Source organism: Rhincodon typus, chromosome 17 (assembly GCF_021869965.1).
Source record: "Rhincodon typus isolate 14 chromosome 17, sRhiTyp1.1, whole genome shotgun sequence".
Taxonomy (NCBI): Eukaryota; Metazoa; Chordata; class Chondrichthyes; order Orectolobiformes; family Rhincodontidae; genus Rhincodon; species Rhincodon typus.
In genome coordinates, this window is record NC_063348.1 from 28,134,209 (window position 1) to 28,148,413 (window position 14,205).

Below are 14,205 nucleotides of genomic sequence, written 5' to 3' on the forward strand. Positions count from 1 at the left end.
CACAGTGTTGCTGTGGAGTTGAGATATCACCCTTATTTCTAAGTGTCACGATTGTAGTCTGAATGAGCGTAATGCTGTTAGCTGTCTCTAAGGAGCAGAATGTTAATCAGGGTTTCTGCTCCTCATCAGTGTTTAGTGCTGGAATTTACATAGGTAGACGAGGTAAAGACAGGATTGGCTCAGCTGGGATACCTCATGGTTGAATAAGTTGCTTCAACACTTGTGGAGTTAAATTGAGGAGCATATTACTGATTACTCAGTAATAGTAAGTCACTAAAGAATTCAAGACAGAGTTGGAAATTCTTGGACTTATTTCTGAGCAGTTAACTCAGAACATTATCTTGGTAAAAGTCAAACAAAAAACAGCCTTCACCCACATCTGAAATAGGCATTAATCTATTTGCAAATAAGGCCATACACTTACTTTTGGTCCCTGCTGTAGCTTTAATTGACTCTGTGATAGTTGCCTCTGCCTGTTGGGGGGAAAGAAATCACTCTTAAAAACCACTTAAACTCTTGCAATCCATATAATCTGACCACAACCCACAGACCAGCCCCAACTAACAGCACTCCTGATCTCACCAGCATTGTTCTTGGGGCATATGATGTTCCTCTGCAATCTCCAACATCATTTCCAACCCCATCCTGTGCAATAGCGTTCCCAAGCCACTGACTCCAAGGCCCAACTGTCCCGTCTGTCCCTGCGTACTAATCCAATCATTTTCCTGGAAATTGGCTATGGTTGGATCATGAATGCTGTCACACTGAGTAAAAGGACAGCAGATATGTACTGGAAAAAGTAGGATTCATACCTTTAGCAAAGTTCAGTGTCAAGTTGAGCCGGAATCTTTTATGCTTCGTGATAACAGCAGACTCTTTGTTAAGCCTGCTAATTCACTATGCATTCTGTCTCTATCAAAGTCCTCACCTGAGTCATCTAAAGCAGAACTCATGCTTAATATTTGGGAGATAATACCTGTGTACCCCACCCAACCACAAGCAGATCCCAACTCTAATCTAGCCTCTCTAAGGAATTCACTCTAAGCAGTATGCAAGTAGAAGTTGCATGAACAAAGTGAGAGTGTTTCATTATTATCAATATCTTCTTTTGGACTTCAGGCTCCTGCATCATTGCTTGACCAGGCAGCTGAAGGTATGATGGAGTACTGTCACTTGCTGGGATGAGTACAACTCCAAACAGCACTCTAGAAGCTTGACACCATTTGGGATAAAGCAACCCACATGATCGAAAACCCATCCACTCTTGAAAATTTACTTTCTCTATCACTGTTGTACAGTGGCAGCAGTGAGTAACTTGTACAAAATGTATTGCAGCAAATTGTCAAGACTCCTTCAATAGTTCATTGCAAAGTGCTGCATTGAAATGAAATGACGATAAATGGTTCAGAGATATGTCATGAGACTGCAAGAGGCTTATGCGTGTTGAAAGACAATGTCCATTGACATGGGGTGTGTATGGTTCATGCCTACAGACATAGATGATGGGTGTAAAGATGCAGGAACAGAGGAGAAAGCAGTGAGTTGAAGTTGCTGGGCACCAGCTCAGACTTTCAATCCAGGAGTTCTTTCCTTGATGGCTGGAAAATGTGAGATTTTGCTTTTGTGTTGAGAGCCCTTCACTCAACATTTCAAATAACTTTCCCAAATGTCTCATCATAGACTATGAATTCTTTCCCATAATTGCTCTAACTGGGATTTGAGGAATGGGCTGGTAATCAGGCCCCACTACATCATGAGTTGCACTATTACCACATCTGTTTTGATTCAATCACCAAAATGGCCAATTGTTTCTGTTTTGGTTTTTCTATTCAGGGTAAAACAGATTCTCACTAAGTTTCTTTAATGAGTCAAAAAATATCTTTGCTATAAAACAGAACATGTTTCTAAAGACGAATGGCAAAACTGGTGAACATTTACACTATGATTGAGAACTAGAACTTTTTTCCCTTTTAATCCCAATATAAAAAAGACAGCATAAAAAGTAACATAGATTCTGCAGAAGTGATATTTTGAATAATGCAAGAAAGGAAACACCTTTACTGGCCAATGGCTTGAAAAGATAGAATTTGACGAATTCTCACAGTCCACTGGGTTTCTTGTTGATGAAACTAAATTACCGTAGACCAGTGGATGATCTTACAAAGAATTTTGAGCTTGGATGGAGATCAGGCTGGTTGTAAGACTTTGGTGATCGTAGTTCAGCTTCTCAGACTTTTACAAGGTAATCAAAATACAGAGAAATGGAATTGTCAGGTTCCCCCAACAACATCAACAATTCAGGGAGAGCATTACTTGCAATTTTCACAGCAAGCTTTGGAGGTTTTCTTCTTTCTGACTCTCTGGGTTTTGGAAACAGAAACCAAGACCAACTGCATAGGGGCCTCATAGTCTTTTCCAGAGCTAGATTTTCCAGCAATTAAGGACAATATGCCCCACCTCTCTTAGCTCTCTAAAAGCTTTGCTTTCTTGCTTTCCTAAAGCCACCTAACTTTCTGTGTTTTGGCAATATTTAAACAGCTGCCAGGGTGTGCAAACTGACAAATGTGGGTGTGAGGCTTGCAGTTAATGAGGGTGAGCTAAGACTATGAATGTGAAGTGAGACATGGTTGACATGTTACCCCCATGTTGGTGGCTAAGTAAAGGGGAGAGATGAATGGAGCAGTGTGAGGCTAATGGTTCATTGGAAGGACATGGCATTTGAAGTTGCATTCACTGACCTTAATGACCTATATGACATCAATATATTTCTTCCTGCACTGCTTCCAGATTTTGAGATCTACAGTGTTTCCATTATCTATTCCCTTTTCCTCCTTTAAATTTTTCAAAGGGACTTCTGGCCCCTGTGGATAGAGAACCTTTCTCCACCTGCCCACCTTTTATATCAAAGCTTTTGGTGCTGGACCAGAGAACTTTAGAGAACACATACTCTTCCTGTTGCACTAGAATCATTCTTCATCCTGCTCAAAGTGTCTTCTGCAACTAGTTTCAGCACCTGCTGTAGTATATGTCTCCCCTTTAATAAAAACAAGCTGGGCTTAAGAATACGGACAAGACTTTAGGAGTGTTAGTCCCACACAAGCCTAACCCTAATGCTGAGGTATACCAGCAAGGATAAACATTGTGCTTTCAATCAAGGTCCAGATTCAACACATAAAGAATGCTGGCTTCCAGTGGGTTGAATACAGCTCGCAATTCAGGGGTAGAGCATTGTGTAAACCTCATATATTTTTACTTCTTTTTGTTTCACAGAAATTTTTGCCAATATGAGAAACAATAATTGAAAAAGGTGAGGTGAAAAACATTTCTATAAAAATGCAAGAAGTTTTACAAATTGAAATAAGAAAATAGCCTCACATATTAAGTGATGTTATAAACATTTTGCATGAAAAGTCATGGACAGTACTTGGTATTGTGTGGTAGAAATCATCATATTATTTCCCAATACACCATTCGCAGAAGTCCACTGGTGACATAGTTGTAAAGGTTTATGGTATTTAACATGCTTAAGAAAGGACACAGTAGGAACACAAGTGTACAGGAGTGATTTTGTCCTTTCTAATAATGTTTCTGGTTTGGACCCTCATGCAGTATAGGTGGGATGAATCACTTTGCCTGTGCAACTGTGGACTAAATGCAGTATATTCCCAATCTCTGCATGGAATCAACATGTCCTTCCTTTTGTGTAGATGTGTTAGGGGATAACATCTTCTGTTATCTGCTGTTGAAACTCTTATTCATGTTTTTGTATGACGACTGATGTCAAGAAACTGAAGGCATTGAATATGGTACCCTTAGCTAAGCTGTTCCAGTCCAGCTTCAGCACTGGCGTCTTTTTAAAAATGTGGCAAATTGCCCAGGTCTATGTCAACCACAAAATGCAGGACTAATCCAGACTAATTACTGCCCCAACACCTTGCTGCAAGGTGTCATTGACGGTGCAATCAAATGGTCCTTGCATTGTGACAACCTGTTCACTGATGCTGAATTGTATTCTGCCAGGGCCACTCAACTGTTTGAAAGGTGTTCAAGCACAAAATCATGGAGGTCATTCTGCCCATTGCACCTACACCACTTCTATTATCTAGTGTCAATCTCCTGCCTTTTCCCCATAACCTTACACACCATTTCCACCCAAATAATCATCCTCTTAAATGCCTCTATTGAACCTGCCTCCACCACATTTCTAGGAAGTGCATTCCTTCCACATTCTAACAATTCACTGTGTGAAAGAGTTTTTTTTCTCACACCACACCTGCTTCATTTGCACACCACTTTAAATATTTGCCTTCTCATTCTTTTTACTTCTAAGAGTGGGAGCAGCTTCTCCATATCTATTCTGTCCAGCCACTCATGCTTTTGAAAACCTTTATCAAATTTCCTCTTAGACTGCTTCTCTCCAAGGAAACCAGTCTCAACTTCCTCAATCTATCTTCATAGCTGAAGTTTCTCATTCCTGGAACCATTCTTGTGAATTGCTTTTGCACTCTCTCCTATGCATTCGCATCTGTCCTGTAATGTAGCACCCATAACTGTGCACAGTACTCCAGCTGAAATCCAACAGCATCTTGTACACAAAAACGTCAGCTCCACAGTCATGTATTTTATGCCCCTACTAATAAAGTCCAGGATCAAATGGGTCAATGGACTGAAAAATGGCAGATGGAGTTCAATATGGTTAAATGTGAGGTATTGCATTTTGGTACAACAAACAGAGGCAGGACTTTTATAATTAATGGTAGGGCCTTGGGTAGTGTTACAGAACAGAGATACCTGGGTTTCAGCTACATAATTCTTTGAAGTTTGAGTCACATCTAGATGGGTTGGTTAAAAAGGCATTTAGCACACTTGCCTTCATTGCTCAGTCCTATAAGTATAGGAGTTGGGATGTCATGTTGAGGTTATACAGGGCATTGGCGAGGCCTCTTCTGCAGTACTGTGTCCAGTTCTGGTTGCCCAGTTATAAGAAGGATATTATTAAGCTAGAGAGGGTTCAGCAGAGATTTACCAGAATGTTGTTGGGTGTGGAAGATTTGAGTTATAAAGAGAGACTGGATAAGCTGTGACTTCTTTTGCTGGAGGGTAGGAGGTTGAGAGATGACCTTACAGAGGTTTATAAAATTATGACGGGTATAGAAAGGGTTAATAGGAGGTGTCTTTTTCCTAGGATCGTGGAAATTCAAGACTAGGGGGCATATTTTTAAGGTGAGAGGAGAGAGATTTCAAAAAGAGATGAAGGATAAATTTTTTACACAGAGGGTAGTTCACAAGTTGAAAGAATTTCCTGAGGAAGTGGTGGATGTGGGCACAGTTACAATGTTTAAAAGACACTTTGATAAGTACATGAATAGGAAGGGTTTAGAGTGATATGGGCCAGGAGCCTGCAGGTGGGACCATTTTAGTTTGGGATTAAGTTTGGCATGGACTGATTGCACCGAACGGTCTGTTTCCATGTTGTATGACTCTGTGACACTGTATGCTTTATTAACTACTCTCTGCACCAAGGTCCCACCCTGATTTACTCATTTCTACAGCAATAGAAATTAGTTGCGATGTTTGATAGATTTGTTATTAATTCACTTTTAGCTTCAAAATTAAACCTTATAATTCTTGGATCCGCCTGACCAGCTCACATTCCTAATGAGGTCAGAATAATTCTTCTCAGACTTTATTCTACAGCTAGCTCTCCAGGTGAATGTAAGTCACTAGCTGTTTTTTTATGGCCTTAGTACTCCTATTGCTGACCTCCTTGGATAAACATTCTGAACTGTTTACCAAATGTTATCATTTATCTTATTTTAACATTTTAATTCCCAACCTAAAAGATACACTCTAAAACATGTGAACAATATAATTATGGCAATTAGTATCTGTGCTTTCAACTGCCCAGGTTCTAATCTCTGGAATTCTCTCCATAAACCTCTCTGTTACTCTGCACCCATGTCCTGCCTTATGCTGCTTCTTTAAATGTACCTCTTTGACCTGTTTTTGGATTGACTGTCCTACTGTCTCTTTGAGGTCCCATGTCAATTTTCTTTGATAATTGCTCCTATGAAATCCTATGGGAAATATTAGCTCTGTTTCTCTCTCCACAAATGCTGCCAGACCTGCTGAGTTTCTCCAGCACTTCCTATTTTTATTTCAGATTTCCTGTATCTGTAGTAATTTGTTTTAATTTGAAGCTATATATTCGTACTTGTTTGGAAGTTCTGGTGATGAGGAATTCTGCCAAATGACAGTCTGCTCAGGGAGTTAACTGACTGGATCCACCTGCTCCTTTTCCATGCAGTGCCCAGTCTTAATGAAGTCCTTAAACCTCTGAGTTCTAAAGAAGTGTCATCTTGGACTCTTTCTGTACAGATGCTCCTATCCTGCAGAGTTTCTGCAACACATCCACTTTCTATTTCTAAATCTCCAACAATGATAGTTCACTTTGATTTCCTTAAACTCCGTGTAGTACGGAGTCAAGTCCTGGACATCCCACACCTGCTGCTCACAGCCAGCAAGCATTGCCCACATCCCACAAAAAATGAATGGAAAAAAAAGGGGAGATTCAAGAGTAACATGGGAGAGGAAAAGTTATGTTGGAAGTGGGGGGGGTCAATGGTGATGGAGGCTAGTGTGAGAGGTGACAGGAGGATAGAATGTGCAGGAATGAATTTGGAATATAATTTGCACAATGGTTTTTCTGTATATTAGCCCAATTGAATTTGGAGTTCAGCGTATACACAATTGCCAATTGAAAGAACTTTAAGACTTTAAGTCAACTAAAGAGACTTCCTAATAATAAGGTAAATATATGGGGAACAAACCTGTCCTAGCAGTTATGTCTGTTCTTTCCAGTACAATTACTTCCATAACAGTGGGTCTCATTCACCTGATATTTCAGTATCTCAGGAGTAGGAGGAGTGAACAAGGAGAGGTCTCTCTGTGCAGAAACAGAAACCTCAAGGCCAACTACAGGCAGTCCCAGAGTGGGAGGCGGGTCTGGATGCAGACATCTGAAGAAGGCATCAGTGAAGATGGTCAAGAGGTGACTGATGCCCTATTCCTTTGTGCCAATGATTGTATTGACTTCACCATTGATGTAGACAGCCAGGTTACAAGGTCAGCTATGTTTGTGTGATTGACTGCTCTTGTGACTATAAAGCTCCCTGGCAACGGCCAGCAATGTTTAAAAATCAAAAAACATTTCACTCCATGAACACACACAACTGGTGTGCAGCCGCATGCAGAGGATGGTAGCCTTTTCCTCTTTGCTCCTGGCTGGTTTAGCCCTGTTCTCTCTATCAAATTAAGCTCCTGCCAGTAACCTCCATCATCTTTGCATCAGTAGCTGTGCGGAAAGTCAGGTCTGGAACTTCTCCTCCTCTGCATCTATTTTCCCTGGTGTCATGGGTCTGCTTGTCTGGTGTGACAAATGTCGGTGTAAATAGCAACTACCGCTTTTATCTGCATACATACTGACTTCTCATTCACACATTAAATGCACACAAAGAACAAACTACCAAATGCTTTGACCTCAATTGTCACATGATCACATTTCTGGTTAGCTATCTACTCACATCCGTACATTATTGACAAGGCGAGAGACACTTGTTCAAGATGCGACACTAGCACCTATCCTTACGTATTGAAGGCTGTTGACCTGTTGCCTGCATTGGATCCACATTCACTGGGTGACCCCATGGTTACTCACCTCCTTTGCCACTTTGCCCAGGCTGTATTGGCTTGCTGGGAGAGCTGTCTTTTGCAATGTTCAGGAAAGAGCATTGTGATAAAAAGGGACAGCTATCGATATGATAACCAATGGTGTCATCACCAGTGACATCTAACCAGTGTAAGAAGGATCTCTGTTGAGAAGGTCATACGGAAATCACTCCCTGTTCTATACGTAGTGTGTATAATGTATATAGTTCCATAAACTGTTCTGGCTGCTAAGACCATGTCCAACTCTGGGCATACCAGCAATAAACTGATCAGGAAAGGCAGGAACTACGTGTCATCACTGTCATCACTGTCATCACTGAACCTTTTGGGATGGATTTGTTTCAGTGTCACTCATCTCTCCAGAGAAGGGGGTGTGTCAAGCAGCAGAGTATCCAGACAGTGATTACAACCTCCCTGTTTGAGCAGAGGCTCCTTAATAGTTTGTGCAGAGACACAGCATTGCCAGCTGACAGAGGATGTCACCAATGAAAAACTTCTCTTGATTTTTAAATTGGCACTTAATATTTTAATTAGAATCATGTGCAAAAGGGACAAAGAAAGTGGAAGTGGTTTTTAGATCCAAATTCAACACCAGGAATGACTTATTGTTCTCAAAATCCCAACATTGGAAGTGAATGAAGGCTGTAAAATCTAGAGCTATGACCAGCGCCTGATGCAGAGACACTGTTACCTTTTGATATGTTCAGTTGTATTATTGTTTCTGGAGATTACATTGATTTTCAATTAGACTGAAGCTTCTTAATCAATATTTAAAAAATTAGTAGACCTCAACTGTACATCTGGATTTTACTTTTACAAAAAAAGGGATAAAAACAGTTGTGGTTTGAACTCAGTGAAGGTATTAGACATTGTTAACCAACATCCAATGGGTTTAATACATGTGGAACAGTCAATAATGCTCATATGCAGAAGACTCAACTATCTCCCTCTGGTGGCTGATTTGTCTCATTGCATCTTAATTGCCAACATTCCTCTAAAAGTAAAATTTTCAATGCTTTTCCTTTCTGATTTACATTTTGATTCACAAGATTTTAAGTTGTACGTATATGATCACAGTCAGCAAAACTTGCCTCCTTTCCAAGGCCAATGGCCAGATGACATACAAGAGTCACTAATCTTGAAACATTAAATCTGCTTTCTCTCCACAGATGCTGCCAGACTTGCTGAGTATCCAGCAATTTCTGTTTTTGTTTCAGATTTTCAGCATTCACAGTTCTTTGTTTTATTATAGAAGGCTGCTTATTCATTTATTCATTCATTCAATTATCCTGAACCTTAATCAACTGTATTCAAAGAATAGATAGGCATTTGTCCTGAAAACATAAGAATTTTGCCTCATCCAGGGAAAAATCTCCTCTTAAAATTGAAATTCTAGAATGATGTATAGCCATAAAAATTCACCAGAAATGTGCTTCCTGCGATTGTGAAGTATGATACTTATTAACAAGCAAATCACCCATGGCATTATTCATGGTAAGTGGGCTTTATAGTGCAATGCATTATTCTGTGACGATAATATTTAACTTGGTCTATCTCTTTACTGCAATCGTAGTCAGTGTAGGATGATACAAAGTCAATCTGGACAAGTGGTTGTCAGTGAGAGAGGATTCAGAACTTTAAGAGTTTGTAGGTTTTCAGCTTCAGGTGAACAAAAACAACTTGTTAAGAAAAATACTAGAAAAATTTTTTTTTTTTCTTTTTTTATAACTCAAAAATTGCTTACTTGGATACATTGAATGTGGACACTGAGGCCTCAAAGGAATTGGCAAATTACTTACGGTCTTATGGTTTAAAACCAAGTGTTAATAGTATGAAAATACCCATGTAGTGAAATTCAGTGGGACATAAAGTTGCTTCTGAGCAAATGTAGGCACCAGATGATAGTGCTGTATATATTAGGGACATCAGAACTTGCCTTGAATACCTCAACACAGCGCTAGAAAATACTCAGAAAGATTGTTTTGATGTGGATTTGACTTCTGTGATTGAGATAGCTCTTAAATAAAGTTTTTTTTTCTTAATGGCACAAAATTATTTCATCTCCAGCTGCCTTTTGTAGGAGAGAATCTCTTGGGTTCAATCTTATGATTTTTGGACATATCTGAGTTATGTCTAGTCTCTTTAAGGGTTTTTCACCACTAGGTATATCACGTTATCTCGATGTAACTTACCAAACATGCCACTTTGATTACCAATCCCAACTTGTGCCATCTCTCTCATCTGATCCCAGCCCCAATTTACCATATGCTGTTGCCAGAATAATTCACTACCTAGCAGATATCCCAGAATTCATTGGCACCCCTTGTGTCCATGAAAGTTTTAAAAGTCCATATACACCTGGACAAGCATTGTCAGTCCAGAGCTGACCAGCATTGGGGTGGAGCTCCTCCTGGACAGGATGGTGCATAAGCTTGACTTCTTCTCCCTGGACCAACAGTGCAGCCATGACAACAGACTGTGCCAGTCTGATCTGAGACTGGTCTGAGTTTGACAGTTGTGTTAGTTCAGTCTCGGCCATTTGGTATACCCAGCACTGTAGAAGGAAGGTCAGTGATTCTCCTCACTCCACAAGCATTGGTACCACCATCACTATTCACTCTATCTCTGCTACTGTTACCCACATATCACCAAGGCTCATGCTCTGCTGCTCTCACTAATGTCTGCAACATCTTCCCTCACTCATTTTCACCCACTCCAAACTCAACACCGCTCATCCTGCATGTCCTCTGTACTGCCCGATCTCTCACTCAGGACACCTTCCCACTTGCACCAAAGGGAACATTTGTCCCATCTCCATTATGGCTTAAAGACTGAAGACAGTTGGCAGTCTGCCCAGCTTTCGGCTCCTTCCCTTTTGTACAGAGGTCATCTAGATTCAGACTGCCCTACATGGCTGGCTGACCATTTCCAAACCCATGAACAGATATTGGAGGCTACCCTTGACTTATTGTGCTGGAACCTTCTGCCTGAAGACTCTCCCCCTTGGCTTAACTGAGGAGTGCTGATTATCATGACAAGCTTGCTTCTTTTATGACTTTGCTAAATGGCAGGGTAAGACAAAAGTAACATAATCCTGGTAACTCTTGCAAAAGGGCAAAGTGCAAAACTGCAAGGCAACTCAATGCAAGACAGGTATGCTGTTAGCATCAAAGTAAGATCTCAATGAGTAAAAGCTAGGACAGTGAGCAAAGTGACTGGAGATGCAGCCTGGACCAATCTATGAACTGGGGGTGTGTCCCAGAGTGCACAGGGTCCATGACAGCATTATGATTAGTGTTGCTGGTGCAACCAAAGATGCAGTGTTGAATTTCAGAAGCTCCTGTACATGGATTGGAGATATGTCATGAGGGTTGTTACAGGCTGGCATATATTGTATGCCAATGCCTGTGGATGTGGGGTGTATGTGGCTGGTGCCCACGGAGCGTGTGTCCTGAGATGTTGGTACTCGGTGTCCGATGTGGAAGTTGTTTGGAGCAAATGGTGAGCTGAAGTTGCCAGGCAGCTACTCTGGTTTCCAAGTTGAGATTTCTTGACATCTAGCTTGATTAGGCAGTTGATAAGAAATGAAGCTGAATATTAATGAAGTGTGTTGAGCCATTAAACAAGGCATTAAATAAGCCACGACCCCCATATCTGGTTACTCACCACTGCCTAGTGAGATACTAACTACAGCACTTGTGAGAAGTATAAGAGAATAGTACCAGCTGCTCCCAACATCGAGATTGGCCTCTCTGGACTCCTCATCCAATTCTGCCATACACCTTACCACAGTCCACAACCCCCAGATACCCATAAGATTCCCCTGATCACAAAACAGTATTGGTGATGATATCATTATTTTCATTATTCACATCCTCATGATGCTTCAGAAGTATTAACCCACAAAAGGCAGAATGTTAAGGATGAAAACAAACAAGATACCATCAGCACAACTTTAGTACATACAGTTTTAAACAGGATGTCTAAATAGGTTACTTACTGCAACAGGCTATGTTCTGCGGTAAGCTGTTTCCTGCACTCTGAAAGAACTTGGTTAAGATATTATTGGCTCCATATATTTAAAATTTCAAATTCTCAAGTTAGTCATAGCCCTGAGGTCTGATAGTCCCAGGTGAGAACTCGGGGTTTGACTGCTACAACTGACCTCAACACCTTGCTTTGAGCAAATGAAGCTTGTCAGAGTGTACGTGGTTAAATTAATCAGTTTTCCATGTCACAAAGCCACTTTGTTGAAGTCTGTTGATAAATTGAGTTTTCTACCAACAGACGTGTCCACCTTTTTCTGTCTCCTCTCCAACATTTTATTTCATTTTCCAACTGCTGCCTGTGACCCGACACACTTCATCTCCTAACTATGTTAGCTTTGGTCCTTTCAATATCCTGCCCAACCGCAGTACGTGTGTTTCTTCACTGTGTCTTCAACCCTAGAATGTTAACACTCTCAATTGCTCACCAAATACGTATGTTCACTTCCAATATGGATTTCCCAATATAATGAAGACAAGGAACATTCTTCTATTTTCTATTTCTTTGTGAACATTAGTCCAATTGCAACACTGTGATCAAGACTGCTAGACTTCAGCTCTAACCAGGGTTCAAATCTCACACCGTTATGACACATGGACAGCAAGCCACACTAAATCAGTCTCACCATCACTGGATTTTCATCATTGTGAAATCAAAATATTTCATGACCTGAAAATTACCCAGTTGTTCCTGGCAGACTTTATGATAAATAAATCCCAGACACTATGTTTTCAACTTATATATGAAAAAGAAATATTTTATTATAAATACTGCAATTTTAGCAAAACTAAGCACCAAGATAATCTAACTATTGCCTATGATTTAAACACCAACTTCTTTGAACACAACTCCCACTCACACACATTGACAGATAGACACAGTTAAGGGATAAATTGAAAATAAAAACAGTGTAGTTTTCAAGTTTAATACCTGTTTCAACAATGAGTACCAGGCTTTTATGGAATTCTTGAATGATGTGCTATATTCTAGGCACAAATGATTGTACCCAGCTTGACTTCCAAAGTTACTGGTCAATGCAAACAGCTTCCGACAGAGTTCAAGAATGTTCATGTATTTCATATAAACTTGGATTTTTTTCTCAGAACATTCAACAATTCTTTAACTGGATATAAAATTAGAGATAGTAAAACTCAAACTCAACTTCCCAGCACACAGCCTTTTGTCCAAAAAGCCCTCTGCTTGATTCACCAATGAAACATCCAACCAGCTGCCAAGCCTCAAGATAACACATCACAGTGTTGAAGCATCTGCAGTGTCCTTAGAACAATAATTAATGCATAATTATCTCTCCATGCCAGTTCCCATATGCAAACATCAGCTATTGTTGAAGTCCAAAGTTTGATTCTCAATTTCAACTCATAGTTACCAACCAAAAGTGAGAAAAATAGAGGAAAAACAGCAACAAAGATAGAAATTGCTGATTTCTCCCTGCAGATGCTGCCAGACATGCTGAGCTTTTCCAGCAATTTCTGATTTTGCTTCTGATTACAGCATCCACAGTTCTTCTGGTTTTTAAAGAAAAAATAGTGATTGTCTCAAGAATATTGCATGTTAATATTTGACTCAGTTACTCACAATGTGTAAATTACCAAGCCTCTTAGGGAAGCTCTAGACAATCTTTCTTATGCGTCTATTTCACAAGGATTTGAACAAAACAAAAGGTTGGTTGAAATGATCTCATTTCGATTAATCCACACATCTGACCAAGATGAATAATTATAACTGTTTTTATTTCAGTGTCACCTGCCGTTTCATTTCTAAATCATGTAGTTAATTTAAAAGAGGTGTAGGTCGCCACATTGAATTATTTGGGCTTGTCTGTCAGTACACCTTTCCAGTCTAATATCAGTCACCGCCTGATACCTGTCAATTCCTTTACTTCAAGCCATCTTTTGCACTTCTCACATTCTATCGAAGTTATATTGGCATTTTTCATTGCCTTTCATGTGAAACTTCACAGAAGAGTTTCTTCAAGTCTTGGCACATTATATCAACTTTCCAAAATTTGCTTGGGATGTCAATCCCTCAAAAGGTCCAGACTGTTGGTGCTGTGTGATTTTGCCCTTGTCAAACCAAGAAAACAATTACTTGGTTATTTTCATGTGGGTTGTACCCAGTTTGATCTTAATGACTATTATTCAATTAACATTATTCATTTTTAAGTCTAGTGCTAATGTTTTTTATTATTAACCCATAACAACAGCAGCATAGCACCTCATGCCAACTGGACTCCGCTGTGGAACCAATGAGTATAACTGAAATCTGTCCAGAAACTTTGCCGTCAATGGTGTTATGTCTCACTGGGAAAGTGCACTGAAATCAAGCCTCACCATTCTCTGAATAGTCACAAAAATTAAAGATTTTAAAAAGTTGGGAAATTTCCCCAATTTACCTGATTTTTGACTCAAG